The sequence below is a fragment of the Bufo bufo genome, chromosome 6, assembly GCF_905171765.1.
Source record: "Bufo bufo chromosome 6, aBufBuf1.1, whole genome shotgun sequence".
Taxonomy (NCBI): domain Eukaryota; kingdom Metazoa; phylum Chordata; class Amphibia; order Anura; family Bufonidae; genus Bufo; species Bufo bufo.
This window is the reverse complement of record NC_053394.1, coordinates 218,832,928-218,851,401: the sequence shown is the minus strand read 5'-3', so window position 1 is coordinate 218,851,401 and position 18,474 is coordinate 218,832,928. Positions and strand designations below refer to the sequence as shown.

Here is an 18,474-nt window from a genome sequence, read left to right as displayed (position 1 = left end):
ATTTATATGGATACACCTTAATAAAATGGGAATGGTTGGTGATATTAACTTCCTGTTTGTGGCACATTAGTATATGTGAGGGAGGAAACTTTTCAAGATGGGTGGTGACCATGACGGCCATTTTGAAGTCGGCCATTTTGAATCCAACTTTTGTTTTTTCAATAGGAAGAGGGTCATGTGACACATCAAACTTATTGGGAATTTCACAAGAAAAACAATGGTGTGCTTGGTTTTTAACGTAACTTTCTTCTTTCATGAGTTATTTACAAGTTTCTGACCATTTATAAAATATGCTCAATGTGCTGCCCATTGTGTTGGATTGTCAATGCAACCCTCTTCTCCCACTCTTCACACACTGATAGCAACACCGCAAGAGAAATGCTAGCACAGGCTTCCAGTATCCGTAGTTTCAGGTGCTGCACATCTCGTATCTTCACAGCATAGACAATTGCCTTCAGATGACCCAAAAGATAAAAGTCTAAGGGGGTCAGATCGGGAGACCTTGGGGGCCATTCAACTGGCCCACGACGACCAATCCACTTTCCAGGAAACTGTTCATCTAGGAATGCTCGGACCTGACACCCATAATGTGGTGGTGCACCACCTTGCTGGAAAAACTCAGGGAATGTGCCAGCTTCAGTGCATAAAGAGGGAAACACATCATCATGTAGCAATTTTGCATATCCAGTGGCCTTGAGGTTTCCATTGATGAAGAATGGCTCCACTATCTTTGAACCCCATATACCACACCATACCATCAATTTTTTTGTTCCAACAGTCTTGGAGGGATCTATCCAATGTGGGTTAGTGTCAGACCAATAGCAGTGGTTTTGTTTGTTAACTTCACCATTCACATAAAAGTTTGCCTCATCACTGAACAAAATCTTCTGCGTGAACTGGGGGTCCTGTTCCAATTTTTGTTTTGCCCATTCTGCAAATTCAGTGCGCTGATCTGGGTCATCCTCATTGAGATGCTGCAGTAGCTGGAGTTTGTAAGGGTGCCATTTGTGAGTAGCTAATATCCGCCGAAGGGATGTTTGACTAATGCCACTCTCCAGTGACATGCGGCGAGTGCTACGCTGTGGGCTCTTGCTGAATAAAGCTAGGACAGCCACTGATGTTTCTTCATTCATTTTGGCAAATCCAACACTGAACCAGTTTCACGAAACGTAGCAAGCAGTTTGCTAACTGTAGCATGGGAGGTGGGTGGTCTCGTAGGGTGTCTTGCATTGAAATCTGCTGCAATGACCCGGTTACTGCGTTCACCAGACATCAACACAATTTCTATCCGCCCCTCACGTGTTAACCTCGGCGACATGTCAATGGCTGTAAACAAAGAGAAACTTGTAAATAACTCATGAAAGAATAAAGTTACGTTAAAACCAAGCTCACCATTGTTTTTCGTGTGAAATTCCCAATAAGTTTGATGTGTCACATGACCCTCTTCCTATTGAAAAAACAAAAGTTGGATTCAAAATGGCCGACTTTAAAATGGCCGCCATGGTCACCACCCATCTTGAAAAGTTTCCCCCCTCACATATACTAATGTGCCACAAACAGGAAGTTAATATCACCAACCATTCCCATTTTATTAAGGCTGCGCTTTTTTGCGACTTTTTTAAATAGTCCCAATAGTAAATCTGTCTAGAGATTCATTTACATAAGAAAACACGCCCACTTTCAGAAAACTGGCGAGCATAGTGCAGAGCAGAAAAAAGTCGCAAATTTGTGCGCAGTTTTAGCGTTTGGGACTTTTTCACTCCATTATTCTGACCTGAGCTAATGATAAATCTGGCCCCGTGTGTCTACACAATGCATGATGGTAATAGGCGCTCTCCAGCCCTCCTCTGAACTCTGATGCCACTAAAAATGGACATGTGAACTAGGCCTTAGCTTGGCAAAAGGAGAGACCATGTCACAGAAGTCATGGAGGTATTCTGATGGCGCCATTTACCCTTCTCTTATAATGTACCAGATGTACCGGCAAATAGGTAAGGCTACTTTCACACTCGCGTTTGGTGCGGATCCGTCATGGATCTGGACAGACGAATCCGTTCAGATAATACAACCGAATGCATCCGTTCAGAACGGATACGTTTGTATCATCTTTAACATAGCCAAAACTGATCCGTCTTGGACACCATTGAAAGTCAATGGAGGACGGATCCGTTTTCTAGATTGCCAGATTGCGTCATAAAAAACGGATCCGTCCCTATTGACTTACATTGTGTGTCAGAACGAATCCGTTTGGCTCAGTTTCGTCAGACACCAAAACGCTGTGAGAGCCCTGAACGGCTTTCACAAACGGAAAGCCAAAACGCCAATGTGAAAGTAGCCTAACAATTGTGACCAAGCACATACATTAGTCATTTTTCCAGAGGAAAATGTCAGTGAGGTGTGGACACGCGGCCTAACCTCAGTTATGAGTCACTTCATTTCTAGACAATGAGGCGACTGTCAGCTGAAATAACACCAAAAAGTCATTCTGAAGCTAAATTAGTAAATACTTGTTTTTCAAAATTACACCTTAAACTTGGCCCGAGGAAGCTTCAGGTATGCCTGCGCAAGCAGTTGTGACACTGAGGGCTCAGACAGCAAACATAATTAGAAAGAAAAGCGTGGTACACACTACCCACATTAAGAGTGCATTAGACAGTACGATTTAACACGCGATTGTCGGAAAGCGTTCCCTCCCAGCAATCGTCTGCTCGACCAGCGGAGGAGACCGGTGCTATTGCTTAAGGCTCCATTCACACGTCCGTGGTGTGTTGCGGACACGCAAATTGCGGATCCGCAACACACCCGCCTGACACCCCTATAGAAATGCCTATTCTTGTCCACAAGCTGCGGACAAGAATAAGACATGTTCTATCGTTTGCGGAGCTGCGGACGCAAAAATCGGGGCCGTGCTTTGCAAAATTACGGAACGAATGCGGACCCATTTGCGGACGTGTGAATGGAGCCTAATGCAGTGATCTCCTCCACAGTGTGGGGGGAGCGATCGTTATACCATCGCTCTTCCTTAGGCCTCATGCACATGACCGTATTTTGTTTCCGTGTCCGATCCGTTTTTTTTGCGGATAGGATGCGGACCCATTCATTTCAATGGATCCGCAAAAAACACGGACAGCACACCGTGTGCTGTCCGCATCAGTATGTCCGTTCCGTTGCTCCGCAAAAAAAATAGTGCATGTCCTATTTTTTTTGAGTTTGCGGACAAGGATAGGCATTAGTACAATGGGTCCGCAAAAAAATCTGATCCGCAAAAAAAAAAAAAAATACTAATGCCATACGGAACGTCATCCGTTTTTTTTGCGGACCGCAAAACACATACGGTCGTGTGCATGTAGCCTTATACTGAATCATTGTTTGATTAGACACCACGATCTGCCGCCTGCAAACAAAAAATGTTTAACCTGTCAAAAGATTTGAATGTCTGCTTCATCGGGCAATCATTGGCAGTATTACACTGCCAGATGATCACTAACAAGCATTACCACAAACGCTCGTTAGCGATCATCTGCTCAAAAATCAGCAGATGTAATACAGGCTTTTAGACATGGGCTGTTAATGCTGGGTTCACACCAGAGCGTACTGAACGTACGCCCTGTATGCGCGATTGTACGGGTGTTTACAATCGCGCCGCGGAGACAAGCGAACGCCCTTTGTCGCACGTTCCCGGAAGTCTATGTACGGGAACGCGCGACACTACGCACCAAAGAAGCTCCTGAACTTCTTGGGGCGTCGGGCGTTTTACAGCGCGATCGCACGCGCTGTAAAACGCCCAGGTGAGAACCATGCCGATAGGGAAGCATTGATTTCTCCTTGTTGAGCGTTTTACAGCGCGTAGGAACGCGCTGTAAAACGCTCAGGTCTGAACCGGCTGTTAAGAGAAAGTGGGAATGTGTCATCAGAAAAAGGACCAATTCTTTAAAATTTGGTTTTTGTGATAAACATATTAAATAATTTTTGATGATGTTATTTTAAAATTTCCCTGGTTATTATCTATCTTTAAAAAAAGCCCGCTAAGGCTATGGACACATAGGGCATAGGAACAGAATGCCAAAACTGCCATATCTCAGACAGATCCCATTCACTGTAATGGTATCTGCCAGGTGTCACTTTCCATTGGCAGGAGTACAATAACAGCTATCACCTAAGTATAGATAACAGAGGATCCACCATTCACAATATGACAATGATTTCTGCACAGTCCGAGCCTGCCTAGAAAACTCTCTAATTAGGTTACCTGTACACTGCACAAATTTGTATGTAGAAAATCTGTATGAAAAATGCAACAAAAAAAACACTATTGCTGTTTTTTGGCGCAGATTTTCAATTTTAACTTTTTTTTAAAAACCCCATTACATTAGCTGTGGAGCCGCACAAACAATTCACGTTGTGTGGATTTCAAAAGCTGCACCGCAGATCAATTGTCATTCAGATCTGCGGCCGTTTGCAACAGCCGTCAATCAGTTCCCTCCAGACCGTTGTGTCTATTGTCCATGGTGGCTGTTGAAAAGTATCTGTCTAGATGCCATTAAGAACAGGTCAGGCAAGATGGCTGCCCTTATAACTATGTTCAAGAAATAGAACAAAAAAATTAATAAATACAAATAAAAAAAACCTACAAAGCAAGTGCCGTATTTTTCGCCCTATAAGACGCACTTTCCCCCCCCCCCCCAAAGTGGGGGGGGGGGATGTCCCTGCGTCTTATGGGCTGAATACTAATGAGCGCTTCCATTATGGAAGCGCTCATTAGTACCGGAGGACCAGAAAGCGGTGAAGGCTCTGTACTCACCGCTTTCTGGTCCCTGGCTGTTGGCTGTGCTGTGGCTGCGCACAGCGTGAGGGCGCATCGTGACCTCACGCTGTGTGCCTCAGTTCACAGCATAGCTGGCAGCAAGAAGAGCAAGAGGAGCGGCGATGTCCGGAGCAGGAGAGGTAAGTGGATTTTTTTATTTTATCTGATCTGAGGCTGGGGGCTGCATACATGAGGCTGGGGGGCTACAGGCTGCATACATGAGGCTATGGGGCTGCATACATGAGTCATCCATTGCTCCGTTCCATGGCCCCGCAAAAAGAATAGAACATGTCCTATTCTTTTCCGTTTCGCGGACAAGAATAGGCATTTCTACAATGGGTCGCCCGTTCCGTTCTGCAAATTGCAGAAGGCACACGGGCGGCTTCCGTTTTTTGCGGATCCGCGATTTGCAGCCCGCAAAAAGCGGCACGGTCTTATGCATGAGGCCTTAATATGGCCTTTGAACATAATTTTTCAAGTAAAATCATATAAACCCCTTTTTTGTCATTTTGGTGTTTTTTCCCGATTAAATCGATGAATTTATCGACAACTAATCGATTATTGAAATTATCGTTAGCTGCAGCCCTACAATATTTCATCATAGTGCAGGGAAGACTATTCATTTCAAGGGTTTTCAGGTAATTGTGCTCATTTTACCTATGCCCTGTACCTGCATTGTCTATGGAAAGAATCATACATTCTTCCTGTGGATGACGCACTGTTATGGAGGGGGATCTGTGGATGACGCACTGTTATGGAGGGGGATCTGTGGATGACGCACTGTTATGGAGGGGGATCTGTGGATGACGCACTATTATGGAGGGAATCTGTGGATGATGCACTGGCACTATATCTTTTGCTATATTGTGTCATCCAAAGATCTCCCCCATAACAGTGCCATCCACAGATCCCTCTCCCCATAACAGCCCCGGCCCCGCCGCTCACAGCAGTAGACCATTCCTTAACCGGCAGTAACTTTTACTTCAACTTTAAATCAGCGCATCTTTATTACCTGACAATGAAGCTCCAGTAACAGCCAGAGCGGGCAGCGGCATAACGTCACTCACTCACTCACGTGACGTACCTGCTTCGCCCACTTCATGAATGAATATGCCGCCACCCGCTCTCCCTGGAGCTTCATTGTCAGGTAATAAAGATGCGCTGATCTAAAGTTGAAGTAAAAGTTACTGCCGGTTAAGGACCCGCAGGCATAGCACCTGACCGCCCGCTTCCACCCACATTGACAACGAACCCCATTATCAAATATTATCGATAACTTGGGTTAATCGTTGTAGCCCTAAAATAGTGCAGAAATTCCACTAATAAATACCACTATGGTTTGCAATCCCTCACCTCCCCCATATCCTTCTCTCCAAAGAGAGCTATAGACATGGAGTTCTATGAATTTCGGAGTGAATGAATTACTGTATTGAGAGGTGTCTGTGCAGCTTCAGGCTCCATTCACACGTCCGCAATTTTGTTCTGCATTTTGCGGAACGGAATTGGGGACCCATTCATTTCTATGGGGCCACGCGATGTGCTATCCGGATCCGGAAACGCAGATCCGAACTTCCAGGTCCACAATTCCGTTCCGGAAAAAAAAAAGAACATGTCCTATTCTTGTCCGCAATTGCGTACAAGATTAGGCATTTTCTATTAAGTGCCTGGCGATGTGCGGTCCGCAAAATGCGGAATGCATATTGGCGGTGTCAGTGTTTTGTGGAACCACTGAACACATATGGATGTGTGAATGGACCCTCACTATGAGAAGGTAGATATCCGCAGCATAAATTAGAAACTATGTATATAAAATCTGTGCCGCAGGTCGATTAACATCGCAACATGTGGATGAGATTTCATAAGGCCTCATGCACATGACCATATATAATTTTGTGGTTCGCAAAAAATGGATCCAGAAAAAAAATACGGATGGAGTCAGTGTGCATTCCGTATTTTGCGGAACGGAACAGCCGGCCCCCAATAGAGCAGCCCTATACTTGTCCGTAATGTGGACAATAATAGGACATGTTCTATTTATTTGCAGAATGGACATACAGAAACGGAATGCACACGGAGTAACTTCCATTTTTTTGAGGACCCATTCAAATGAATGGTTCAGCATATAGTCCAAAAATAAATAAATAAAAAAACACGGAGCGGACACGGAAAAAAAAATACGTTCGTGTGCATGAGCCCTAAAACTGTAAAACGCTGCAGATTTGCCACATGCAAGTCTCTAATGGCAAATCCGCAATGTTTATCCTAACATTTCCATCAGGCTACATGCACACGACCGTATGTGTTTTGCGGTCCCCAAATTGCAGATCCGCAAAAAAAATTAAAAACGGATGACATCCGTATGCAAACCATTTTTTTTGCGGATCCATTGTAACAATGTCTAAAATGGACAAGAATAGGACATGTTCTACTTTTTTGCGGGGCTACGGAACGGACCAACTGATGCGGACAGCACATGGTTTAATAGTTTTTTTTCTTCTTTCTCGTAACACGTCAAACATTTTTTTCTTTTTGGTGCCGTTTTTCAACTCCTTAGAGATGCCATCTGGAAAAGCACTGGGAAAAGTGGCATGCCTACAGAATGTTGCGCTTTGGGAAATAACTCTTTGTGCTGCGCTTTATAATGCGCTATAGACTTTAAAGTAACATTTGGCCACATTTAAAACAAAAGAACAAAAAATAAAATAAACACTCAACACAGCAGAAAATTAAAAGATAAAAACTGCACAGAAAAGCAAAAAAAAAAGTGCGTGAAACTGCCCTTTGTTTTATTAAGAGAGACCATTTTACCTTTTGCTGATGTCCAAAACAGAATAATTTGTAATTGGCGTTCCACAGCACGTCGACAGTGCAAGACGTTTTTATAGCTCAGTGGTATCAGTCCCTGAATAGAATGCAATCACACAGTACAAACTGACAAGGGAGTAACTGAACTGAAGCATCACTCATCCTGATGCAACGTCTAGTGAGAAAGATTCTGAATCAATTCCTGGAGTGACATTTCTGTACCTGATTTTCGATCCATAAAAAAACGTTAGCTTCCTTGTGCCTTCTGTTTTTTCTTCTTCTGATGCCCATGAAGAGAAATGACTATTCTGATTTGCAGACATAGGTCAGATAGGTTCTCTCTCTTGTGTATACTTTCATGTGAATGAAGGGCCGAGAATTGCACATATTATCGCTAATGAGGGTTCATAGTAACGCTCGTTGATCGGGTAACCTGATAGTTTGTGCACCGCAAAAATGATCATTTACTGGCAGCAGATCGTTCTGTGTAAACACAATCCCCTGCTGGCAAGATTGCACCAGACTATCTGCTGTAATATCGTCCCGCGTAAAGGGACCTTAAAGGGGTATTCCCATCACATACAATGGGGGCATATCGCTAGGATATGCCCCCATTGTCTGATATGTACAGGTCCCACCTCTGGGACCCGCATCTACAAGAAGAACGGATCGGGGAGAGGTGTGCCTGGAGGACCCCGGGAAACCTGGCTCTCAGGTGCGGCACCTGAGGGGTTAATTGTGCTGATCAGAGCCCCCTGTAAGAGATCGGGTGCTGCCAGGCAGCAGGGGGCAGTCATGTACACAGTTCTTAGTATATTCTAACTTGAAGCGTCCCCATCACCATGGGAACGCCTCTGTGTTAGAATATACTGTCGGATTTGAGTTTTCACAAAGTGAAAACTCAGCTCTGAAAAAGCTTTTATGCAGACGGATCTGCGATCCGTCTGTGTGAAAGTAGCCTATGGCCACGGATCACGGACGCGGATGCCAATCTTGTGTGCATCAGTGTTTTTTCACGGACCCATTGACTTGAATGGGTCCGTGAACCGTTGTCCGTCAAAAAAATAGGACAGGTCATATTTTTTTGACGGGCAGGAAACACGGATCATGGCCGCGGATGAACAACGGTGCATTTTGCGAGTTTTCAACGGACCCATTGAAAGTCAATGGGTCCGCAGAAAATCACGGAAAAACGGCCACGGATGCACACAACGGTCGTGTGCATGAGGCCTAACGCAGTGGATTCCACACACGGGATTAGCTCATGTGAAAGAGCCCTAGTTCGCTGTTTGCAGGCAGTTGATCGTGCCATCTAAACACACTCTGTTGCCGGCAAATAATGATTCTATATGGGACGTAGGGTTGTCTCGAGTATCGAAATTTAGATACTTTTATACCAGTATCTGTTCGGTACCGGGATTTAGATTTTTTTCGATACTGAGCTGCGCAGTCTAGCATCACAGAACATGAGCGCGCTGCTGTTAGAGCATGCCATGTTCCCTCAGCAGCACAGGGGAGAAGGAGTCAGTCTCCCATTCCCCCATGTGCCGCGCTGCCAATGAGGAGAGAGAGGGGCGGAGGACGGGAGGGCACACTGCGCCACCAATGATAATGATGTGGTACCCAGACCCGAACTTCTTCACTGAAGTTCGGGTTTGGGTTTGGTGTTGTGTATATGTTATTATTTTCCCTTGTAACATGGTTATAAGGTAAAATAATAGCATTCTTAATACAGAATGCTTACTAAAATGTTGCTTGAGGGGTTAAAAAAAAAATTCACCTCATCGCGCGATTACGTCATTAAAAGGTCCTTTTGCGGGTCCTCAAAGAAGAAAAAAGAAGACGATGCCGGCTGCGCGATCAAGTGGATGAGGCGAGATATATATATATATATATATATTTTTTTTTTTTTTTAACCCCTTAAGCAAAATTTTACTAAGCATTCTGTATTAGGAATGCTATTATTTTCCCTTATAACCATTTTATAAGGGAAAATAATACAGTAAATCAATTTACTAACATCATCTTAGCAACCATGCGTAAAAGTCGCATTGCATCCGCACTTGCTTGCGGATGCTTGCGATTTTCACGCAGCCCCATTAATTTCTATGGGGCCTGCGTTGCGGGAAAAACGCAGAATATAGAACATGCTGCGATTTTCACGCAACGCACAAGTGATGCGTGAAAATTACCGCTGATTTGCACAGCCCCATAGAAATGAATGGGTCCAGATTCAGTGTGGGTGCAATGCGTTCACCTCACACATTGCACTTGCGAGGAATTCTCACCTCTGTGAAAGGGGCCTTAGGCCCCTTTCACACGAGCAAGTTTTCCGCTCGGGTGCAATGCGTGACATGAACGCATAGCACCCGCACTGAATCCTGACCCATTCATTTCAATGGGTCTGTGTACATAAGCGTTGTTTTTCACGCATCAGTTCTGCGTTGCGTGAAAATCGCAGCATGTTCTATATTCTGCGTTTTTCACGCAGCCCTGGCCCCATAGAAGTGAATGGGGCTGCGTGAAAAACGCATTGCATCCGCAAGCAAGTGCGGGTGCGATGCGTTTTTCACTGATGGTTGCTAGGAGATGTTGTTTGTAAACCTTCCGTTTTTTATCACGCGCGTGAAAAACGCATTGCACCCGCGGAAAAAAACGGAACTGAACGCAGTCGCAGACAAAACTGACTGAACTTGCTTGCAAAATAGTGCGAGTTTCACTGAACTCACCCCGAACGCATCCGGACCTAATCCGTCACGCTCGTGTGAAAGGGGCCTTAGAGTGAATAGGATAAGGATTAAAGAGTAAAAAAAAAGAGGAAATGGGATAAAAAGTAAAAAAAATAAATAAAAAAAATCACCCCTTTCCCAATTTTACATATAAAATAAATAAATAAATAAACATATAAAACATATTGCTACGTCCGAAAAGTCCAAACTATTAAGGCTGAGTTCACATCAGCGTTCAGTCTTTCTGTTCTCCTGCTCCGTTATAGGAGCAGGAAAACGGAAAGGACGGATTCGGTTTATAACTGAGCCGAACGGAGCCTACGGACCTCATAGACCCCCATAGACTATAATGGGGTCCGTTAGGTTTCCGCTCAGAAGATGATTTTGGAGCGGAGACAAAAGTTGTGCATGCAGGACTTTTGTCTCCGCTCCAAAATCATCTTCTGAGCGGAAACCTAACGGACCCCATTATAGTCTATGGGGGTCTATGAGGTCCGTAGGCTCCGTTCGGTTCAGTTATGTGCAGAATCCGTCCTTTCCGTTCTCCTGCTCCTATAACGGAGCAGGATAATGGAAAGGCTGAAAGCTGATGTGAACTAAGCCTAAAATATAAAAAAAATCTCCTATGTGGTGCACGCCGTAAAAGAAAAACTGCGTGATTCGCCATTTTTTTTTGTCACCTTGTCCTCCAAAAATATATGTATCTGTTCGATTATGGGCCGGACGTTCCATAAAATGGGGAACACACGCAGCTTTTTTGGGCGTTTTATTTTGGTATCGAAACAGACGAGTGATGGCATTAGCGATCGCTCCTCCCCATCCTTACCGACAATCGCCTGGTGAATTGTCCTGTGTTGGGCCTCTTTCACACGGGCGTGTGCCCCGTGGTCGTGCTGCGGCCCGCAAAATGCGGCCCCCAATGCACGAGCACAGTCCGTGGGGCAGCCGCAGCGGATCACGGACCCATTCACTTGAATGGGTCCGCGATCCGGCCGTTCCGCAAAAAGATAGGACATGTTCTATCTTTTTTGCGGAACGGAAGTACAGGACGGAACCCCACCGTAGCACTTCGTAGTGCTTCCGTAGGGTTCCGTTCCGCACCATTCCGCATCTCTGGATTTGCGGAACCTTTGAAGTGAACGGGTCGCATCCGTGATGTGGAATGCCCACGGAAGGGCACCCGTGTATTGCGTATCCGAAAATGCGGTCCGCAATACGGCAACGGGGCACATGCCCGTGTGAAAGAGGCCTTACCGGCAATCGTCAGCTTGTCAGTGGAGGAGACCATTGCATTTACATACATCAATCTACTCCACAGTATGGGAGGGGGGGGGGGGGGGGGGAGCGATCGCTAATGCCATCACATTGTTTGCCGACAGTAAAGCATGTTTAGACGGCACGATTGGCGCTTCGCTCATTCATCGGGTAATCGGCTGCACCTTTACAACGCCTGCAGGTCATCTGAGAAGTGGCAGCAGCCCTTGGCACTAGGGCTGGGCGATTCATCTAATTCATTTGCCTTTGAGGCGTCTGGCGATTCTGTTTTTTTGGACAGAATTGTCAAATCGATACGGTCAGTTACCTGGCCTAGGTGTAGTAACCCCTGCACTGCCAGTTGTATATATGGAGAGAGAGAAAATAGCCCCTGCACGGCCAGTCTATGCAGTCCTGGTGTTTTTATTCAGTTTAACAAAATTAAGAAAATTGAGATACAAATCGAAAATCATCCAAAGGGTTCCATCGCAGCTACGTGAACAATTATAGACTATAAGGACTCTCCTGTGAAATACATATGTTAATGGATACACCGACACGCTAAACAAAGTAAAATGTCCCGTCATTAGATACACCGTGGACATGACGCGCTGTCACCTATGGACTGCAGCGCTGTGCAGTATAGTACATGGAAACATCCGGCACCGATACCGGACCTACACAGGACATAAAGGGGCAGAATGTTGTGCAAATGACCAACCCAATTTAGTAGATCCGCATACAATCGGCAGGGATCTATTCACCTGCACCCATACACCCACACTGTCCGTCGGTGAATGACGAGACCAGCGCACATGCACCCCTTACCAGCTCAATACCTTCTCAGGCATGTCCGACAGTCACTCATCTCCATCGAAAAGCCTTGATGCAAGAAAAACTGCTCAATTGTCTAAGACACACCAAATTTACAGCCATTATATGCACGGTGTGCTGTGTGACACCACCCTGCCAAATCCTGCAATCACTCAACGATTAAGGGCTCGTTCACACAAACGATTTTTGCGTTCCGTATACGGAACTATTCATTTCAATGGTTCAGCAAAAAATAAAAAAACAGAATGTACTCAGTATGCATTCCGTTTCCGTATTTCCGTTGTTCCGCTCAAAGATAGAACATGTCCTATTATTGCCCGCAAATCACGTTCAGTGGCTCCATTCCAGTCAATGTACAAAGTTGTCATTTTACAGAGATATTTCTCTCACCCAACATGGGTATATGTAAAAATACACCACAAAACACATTGCCCTACTTCTCCTGAGTACGGCGATACCACATGTGTGACCTTTTTTTGCAGCCTAGGTGCGCAAAGGGGCCCACATTCCAATGAGTATTTTTAGGATTTCACAGGGCCTTTTTTACGCATTTGGATTCCAAACTACTTCTCACACTTTAGGGCCCCTGGAATGCCAGGGCAGTATAAATACCCCACAAGTGACCCCATTTTGGAAAGAAGACACCCCAAGGTATTCCGTGAGGGGCATGGGGAGTTCCTAGAAGATTATTTTTTTGGCAAAAGGGCTCTTTCACACTTGTGTTGTCCGGATCCTTCGTGTACTCCATTTGCCGGAATTACACGCCTTCTCCGGAAAAACGCATAATTTTTTCTTTCCGGATGCATCTTTCCGGCTTTTTTGGTAAGAGACTAATCCGGAAATCCTGAAGCCAACATTAACGTTTTTTTTCTGGATCCGTCGGACGGATCAGGTATGGGGACGGATCCGTACGACGGATCCGGAAAAAAAAAGTTGATGTTGGCTTCAGAATTTCCGGATCAGTCACTTTTCGTGCCAGCCAAGTCCTTCCTACTTCCTGGCGCAGGCGCAACTTCCGGATCCGTCGTTGCGTCGTAACAACTGAAGATGTTAGGACGGATCCGGAATAATACATTTCAATGGGCTATTATTCCGGATCCGTCGATGCGGCAAGTGTTTAGGAATTTTGACCGGAGCAAAAAGCGCAGCATGCTGCGGTATTTTCTCCGGCCGAAAAAACGTTCCGGTCCAGAACTGAAGACATCCTGATGCATCCTGAACGGATTTCTCTCCATTCAGAATGCATGGGGATAATCCTGATCAGGATTTTTCCGGCATAGAGCCCCGACGACAGAACTCTATGCCGGAAAACAAAAGCGCAAGTGTGAAAGAGCCCTTAGCGGAAAATGTTGTTTTTTTTTCTCTAAGGCCACTTTCACACTTGCGGCAGGATGGATCCGACAGGCTGTTCACCATGTCCTGCAAGTCCGACTTTTTAGTCCGGCGGCTTTCGCCGTACACCGCCGTAGCTCCGCCCCGTCCATTATAGTCCAGTGGCACGGCGAAATAGCGGAAGGACGGATCCGACATGGTGAACAGCCTGTCGGATCCGTCCTGCCGCAAGTGTGAAAGTACCCTTACAAAGTCTCATATTCCACTAACTTGTGACAAAAAATAAAATTTTACATGAACTCGCCATGCCCCTCACGAAATACCTTGGGGTGTCTTCTTTCCAAAATGGGGTCACATGTGGGGTATTTATACTGCCCTGGCATTTTAGGGGCCCTAAAGCGTGAGAAGAAGTCTGGAATATAAATGAGGGGGTATGGTGAGTTCATGTGAGATTTTATTTTTTGTCACAAGTTAATGGAATATGAGACTTTGTAAGAAAAAACAAAAAAAAAAAAAAAAAAAAAAAAAAAAAACAATTTCCGCTAACTTGTGCCAAAAAAAAAAATCTTCTATGAACTCGCCATGCCCCTCAAAAGTGATCTTTATAGCGCCGCAGCGATTTTACAGTGTTTTTGCAGTGATCAGAAAAAAAATAATATTCTGTCACTGCGGTGGGCCGGACTGAACGCAAGTATGCGCACAAGATCAGGCCTGATCGGGCGAACACTGCGTTTTTTGTAGAGCCTATAGAACATGTCCTATTCTTGTCCGCAATTGCGGACAAGAAAAGGCATTTTCTATATAGTTCTGGCAATGTGCGGATCCGCAAAATGCGGAAAGCACATTACCGGTGTCCGTGTTTTGTGGATCCCTGGATCCGCAAAACACATACGAACGTCTGAATGGAGCCTTACAGGGGGGTGATCAGGGAGTCTATATGATAAGGGGTTAATAAGTGACAGGGGGGGTGGTGTAGTGTGGTGCTTGGTGCTACTTACAGAGCTGCCTGTGTCCTCTGGTGGTCGATCCAAGCAAAAGGGACCACCAGAGGACCAGGTATATCAGACGCTGTTAACAAAACAGCGTCTGATATACCTTTCAGGGGTTAAAAAAAATAAAAATAAAAAAATAAAAAATAATAAAATCGCCGCTGGCATTACCTTCCGATCCTGTGAACGCGCGCTCCTGTGTGCGCGCGCATTCACAGGAAATCTCGCGTCTCTCGAGATGATGCGCTGATGCGTCCAGGAGGAATAACCCGGCCGCCTGCAGGACGCATCCCTGCGTTAGGCGGTCGGGAGGTGGTTAAGATAATCGCTAGCAAGCAATCGTACAAACTATCGTTAGAAATGATCTGGCAGTGTAATACTGCCGCCGATTACCCAATTACCAACAAAATCATTTGCTGGCAGCAGATCGTGCTGTGTAATCACAATCTGCTGCTGGCAAACAGCGATCAGTATGGGGAAGAGCTATGGCATTAGCGATCGCTTGTCCCCATACTGTGGAGGAGATCGCTACGTATATAGCAGCGGTCTCCACCTCCAGTGAGCAGGCGTTGGAAGGAAAGAACACTTCCCACCAGACAATCGCATGCATAATCTGCAGGTGTAATACAGGGTGGCCCACGAAAAAGTAGCCACCTCCAATATCTCCAAATCAAACCACCTAATAGTAAATCAGTCTAGTTGTCCATAGGGCACTGGTGGAAAAGAGGACATCACACCTAGGTGGATTCAGCAGCAAGACATGTATGAATAGACATAGTGGGCTACATCCACTCCCCCCTAACGGTACGGCCACATGGAGGGCAAAACCAGAAATTAATTAGTGGGATCTGCCCTTTCTACTTTCTCTCCTTTTATGATCCTGATTTTGGCTTCAAAAACTGCATCTGGAAACCGTACAGTGTGACCGGGGCCTAAAAGACTCCCTATGTAAAGCAAGAGACACACCTGAAAGAACTGCACTATGCACCTGCAAGGAGGGTTTCAGGAGTACCCCTTTATATTTCAGACGGGGTACGAGAGGTCTCTCCTCCGATGCCGCATGCACCTGGTCACATAGGATAACAGAAGGTGATACCCGTCTTCTGAAGGCATAGTCTGATACAAATCACAGTGAGGAAGACTCTCAACTGTACGCAAAAAAATGCATTATTAAATAGTGACACTGAGGTTTCAGAAGTGTAACATTCAGCCCAAACACCATATGTTCAAGGGATTTCTGCCAGAAAACACTAAGAAGTCTGCAGCTCTCCCTCCAGCGCCATCAAAGCACCTACCACCTGTATAGAAGAGCTCGGGAGGTCTGCTTATACAGTATATATATATATATATATATATACACACCTCCTAATCATTCTGATGGCTGTACAGTATACTGCACTGTATAATAGACACCTACTGTGCATGTGACCAGATATCATTCCTACACTACTACATCCACAGCAGGTAAGTGGTACCTACATGCACTGATATTGGATAAACCGAAGCAATTCACTTCATTTTGACCAGGATGAGAAATCTGCAAATGTTTCCCGAGCTACAGAACCCCCAGAGAAGAGAAGGAAGGTGGCGTGTAGAAGAGTAAGAAGCCAGGACACCGGCCATTACCTGGGCGCAGGCTTCACCTCCTCCTCAGCAGGGAGCCGGCATCAGGCTGTGCACACACTGCGCTCCGCTACATGCTGCAGCCAGTGCACAAAGCAACAGCAGGACTGCCGACACTTCCTGTCACCGAGGAAATGAGCCTGAGGAGGAGGAGGAGATTCCTCAGGACAGCCCATACATTCTACTGTACGGCTGGAGACAGCCCAGACCCTCTGTTACACAGTGAGAGACAGCCCAGACCCTCTGTTATACAGAGACAGCCCATACATTCTACTGTACAGCTAGAGACAGCCCAGACACCCTCTATTATACAGTGAGAGACAGCCCAGACCCTCTATTACACAGTGAGAGACAGCCTGTACATTCTACTGTACAGCTAGAGACAGCCCAGACCCTTTATTATACAGTGAGAGACAGCCCAGACCCGCTATTATACAGAGACAGCCCATACATTCTGTACGGCTAGAGACAGCCCAGGCCCTCTATTATACAGAGAGAGACAGCCCAGACCCTCTGTTATACAGAGACAGCCCATACATTCTACTGTACGGCTAGAGACAGCCCAGGCACCCTCTATTATACAGTGAGAGACAGCCCAAACCCTCTATTATACAGTGAGAGACAGCCCAGACCCTCTATTATACATAGACAGCCCATACATTCTACTGTACAGCTAGAGACAGCCCAGACCCTCTGTTATACAGAGAGAGACAGCCCAAACCCTCTATTATACAGTGAGAGACAGCCCAGACCCTCTATTATACAGAGACAGCCCATACATTCTACTGTACAGCTAGAGACAGCCCAGGCACCCTCTATTATACAGTGAGAGACAGCCCAGACCCTCTATTATACAGTGAGAGACAGCCCAGACCCTCTATTATACAGAGACAGCCCATACATTCTACTGTACGGCTAGAGACAGCCCAGACCCTCTATTATACAGTGAGAGACAGCCCAGACCCTCTATTACACAGTGAGAGACAGCCCAGACCCTCTGTTATACAGAGACAGCCCATACATTCTACTGTACAGCTAGAGACAGCCCAGGCACCCTCTGTTATACAGTGAGAGACAGCGCAGACCCTCTATTATACAGAGAGAGACCATACATTCTACTGTACGGCTGGAGACTGCCCAGACCCTCTATTATACAGAGAGAGACCATACATTCTACTGTACGTCTGGAGACAGCCCAGACCCTCTATTATACAGTGAGAGTCAGCCCAGACCCACTAGTATACAGAGACAGTCCATACATTCTACTGTACAGCTAGAGACAGCCCAGACACCCTCTATTATACAAAGAGAGCCCATACATTCTACTGTACGGCTAGAGACAGCCCAGACCCTCTATTATACAGTGAGAGACAGCCCAGACCCTCTATTATACAGAGAGAGACCATACATTCTACTGTACATCTAGAGACAGCCGAGACCCTCTATTATACAGAGAGAGCCCATACATTCTACTGTACAGCTAGAGACAGCCCAGACCCTCTATTACACAGTCAGAGACAGCCCAGACCCTCTATTATACAGAGAGAGCCCATACATTCTACTGTACAGCTAGAGACAGCCCAGGCCCTCTATTACACAGTCAGAGACAGCCCAGACACTCTATTATACAGAGACAGCCCATACATTCTACTGTACAGCTAGAGACAGCCCAGACACCCTCTATTATACAGAGAGAGCCCATACATTCTACTGTACGGCTAGAGACAGCCCAGACCCTCTATTATATAGAGAGAGACAGCCCAGACCCTCTGTTATACAGAGATAGCCCATACATTCTACTGTTCAGCTAGAGACAGCCCAGACCCTCTGTTATACAGAGACAGCCCATACATTCTACTGTACGGCTGGAGACAGCGCAGACCCTCTATTATACAGAGAGAGACCATACATTCTACTGTACGTCTGGAGACAGCGCAGACCCTCTATTATACAGAGAGAGACCATACATTCTACTGTACGGCTGGAGACAGCGCAGACCCTCTATTATACAGAGAGAGACCATACATTCTACTGTACGTCTGGAGACAGCCCAGACCCTCTATTATGCAGTGAGAGTCAGCCCAGACCCACTATTATACAGAGA

The 18,474-nt window shown here is 45.8% G+C and overlaps 1 protein-coding gene across 2 annotated transcripts in view; it reads right to left on the bottom strand.

The window, feature by feature from the left end:
• The window catches only part of CSGALNACT2 (chondroitin sulfate N-acetylgalactosaminyltransferase 2), a 99,415-nt gene extending 82,923 nt beyond the window's left edge, over positions 1-16,492 (bottom strand). The window contains exon 1 of one of the 2 annotated variants that reach the window (XM_040436036.1): positions 16,374-16,492. The gene's annotated coding sequence lies outside the window, so the exon portion shown is untranslated. The remainder of the gene's footprint in view (positions 1-16,373) is intronic. The other variant, XM_040436037.1, reaches the window with a different exon arrangement.
• Between the last annotated feature and the right edge of the window lie 1,982 nt (positions 16,493-18,474).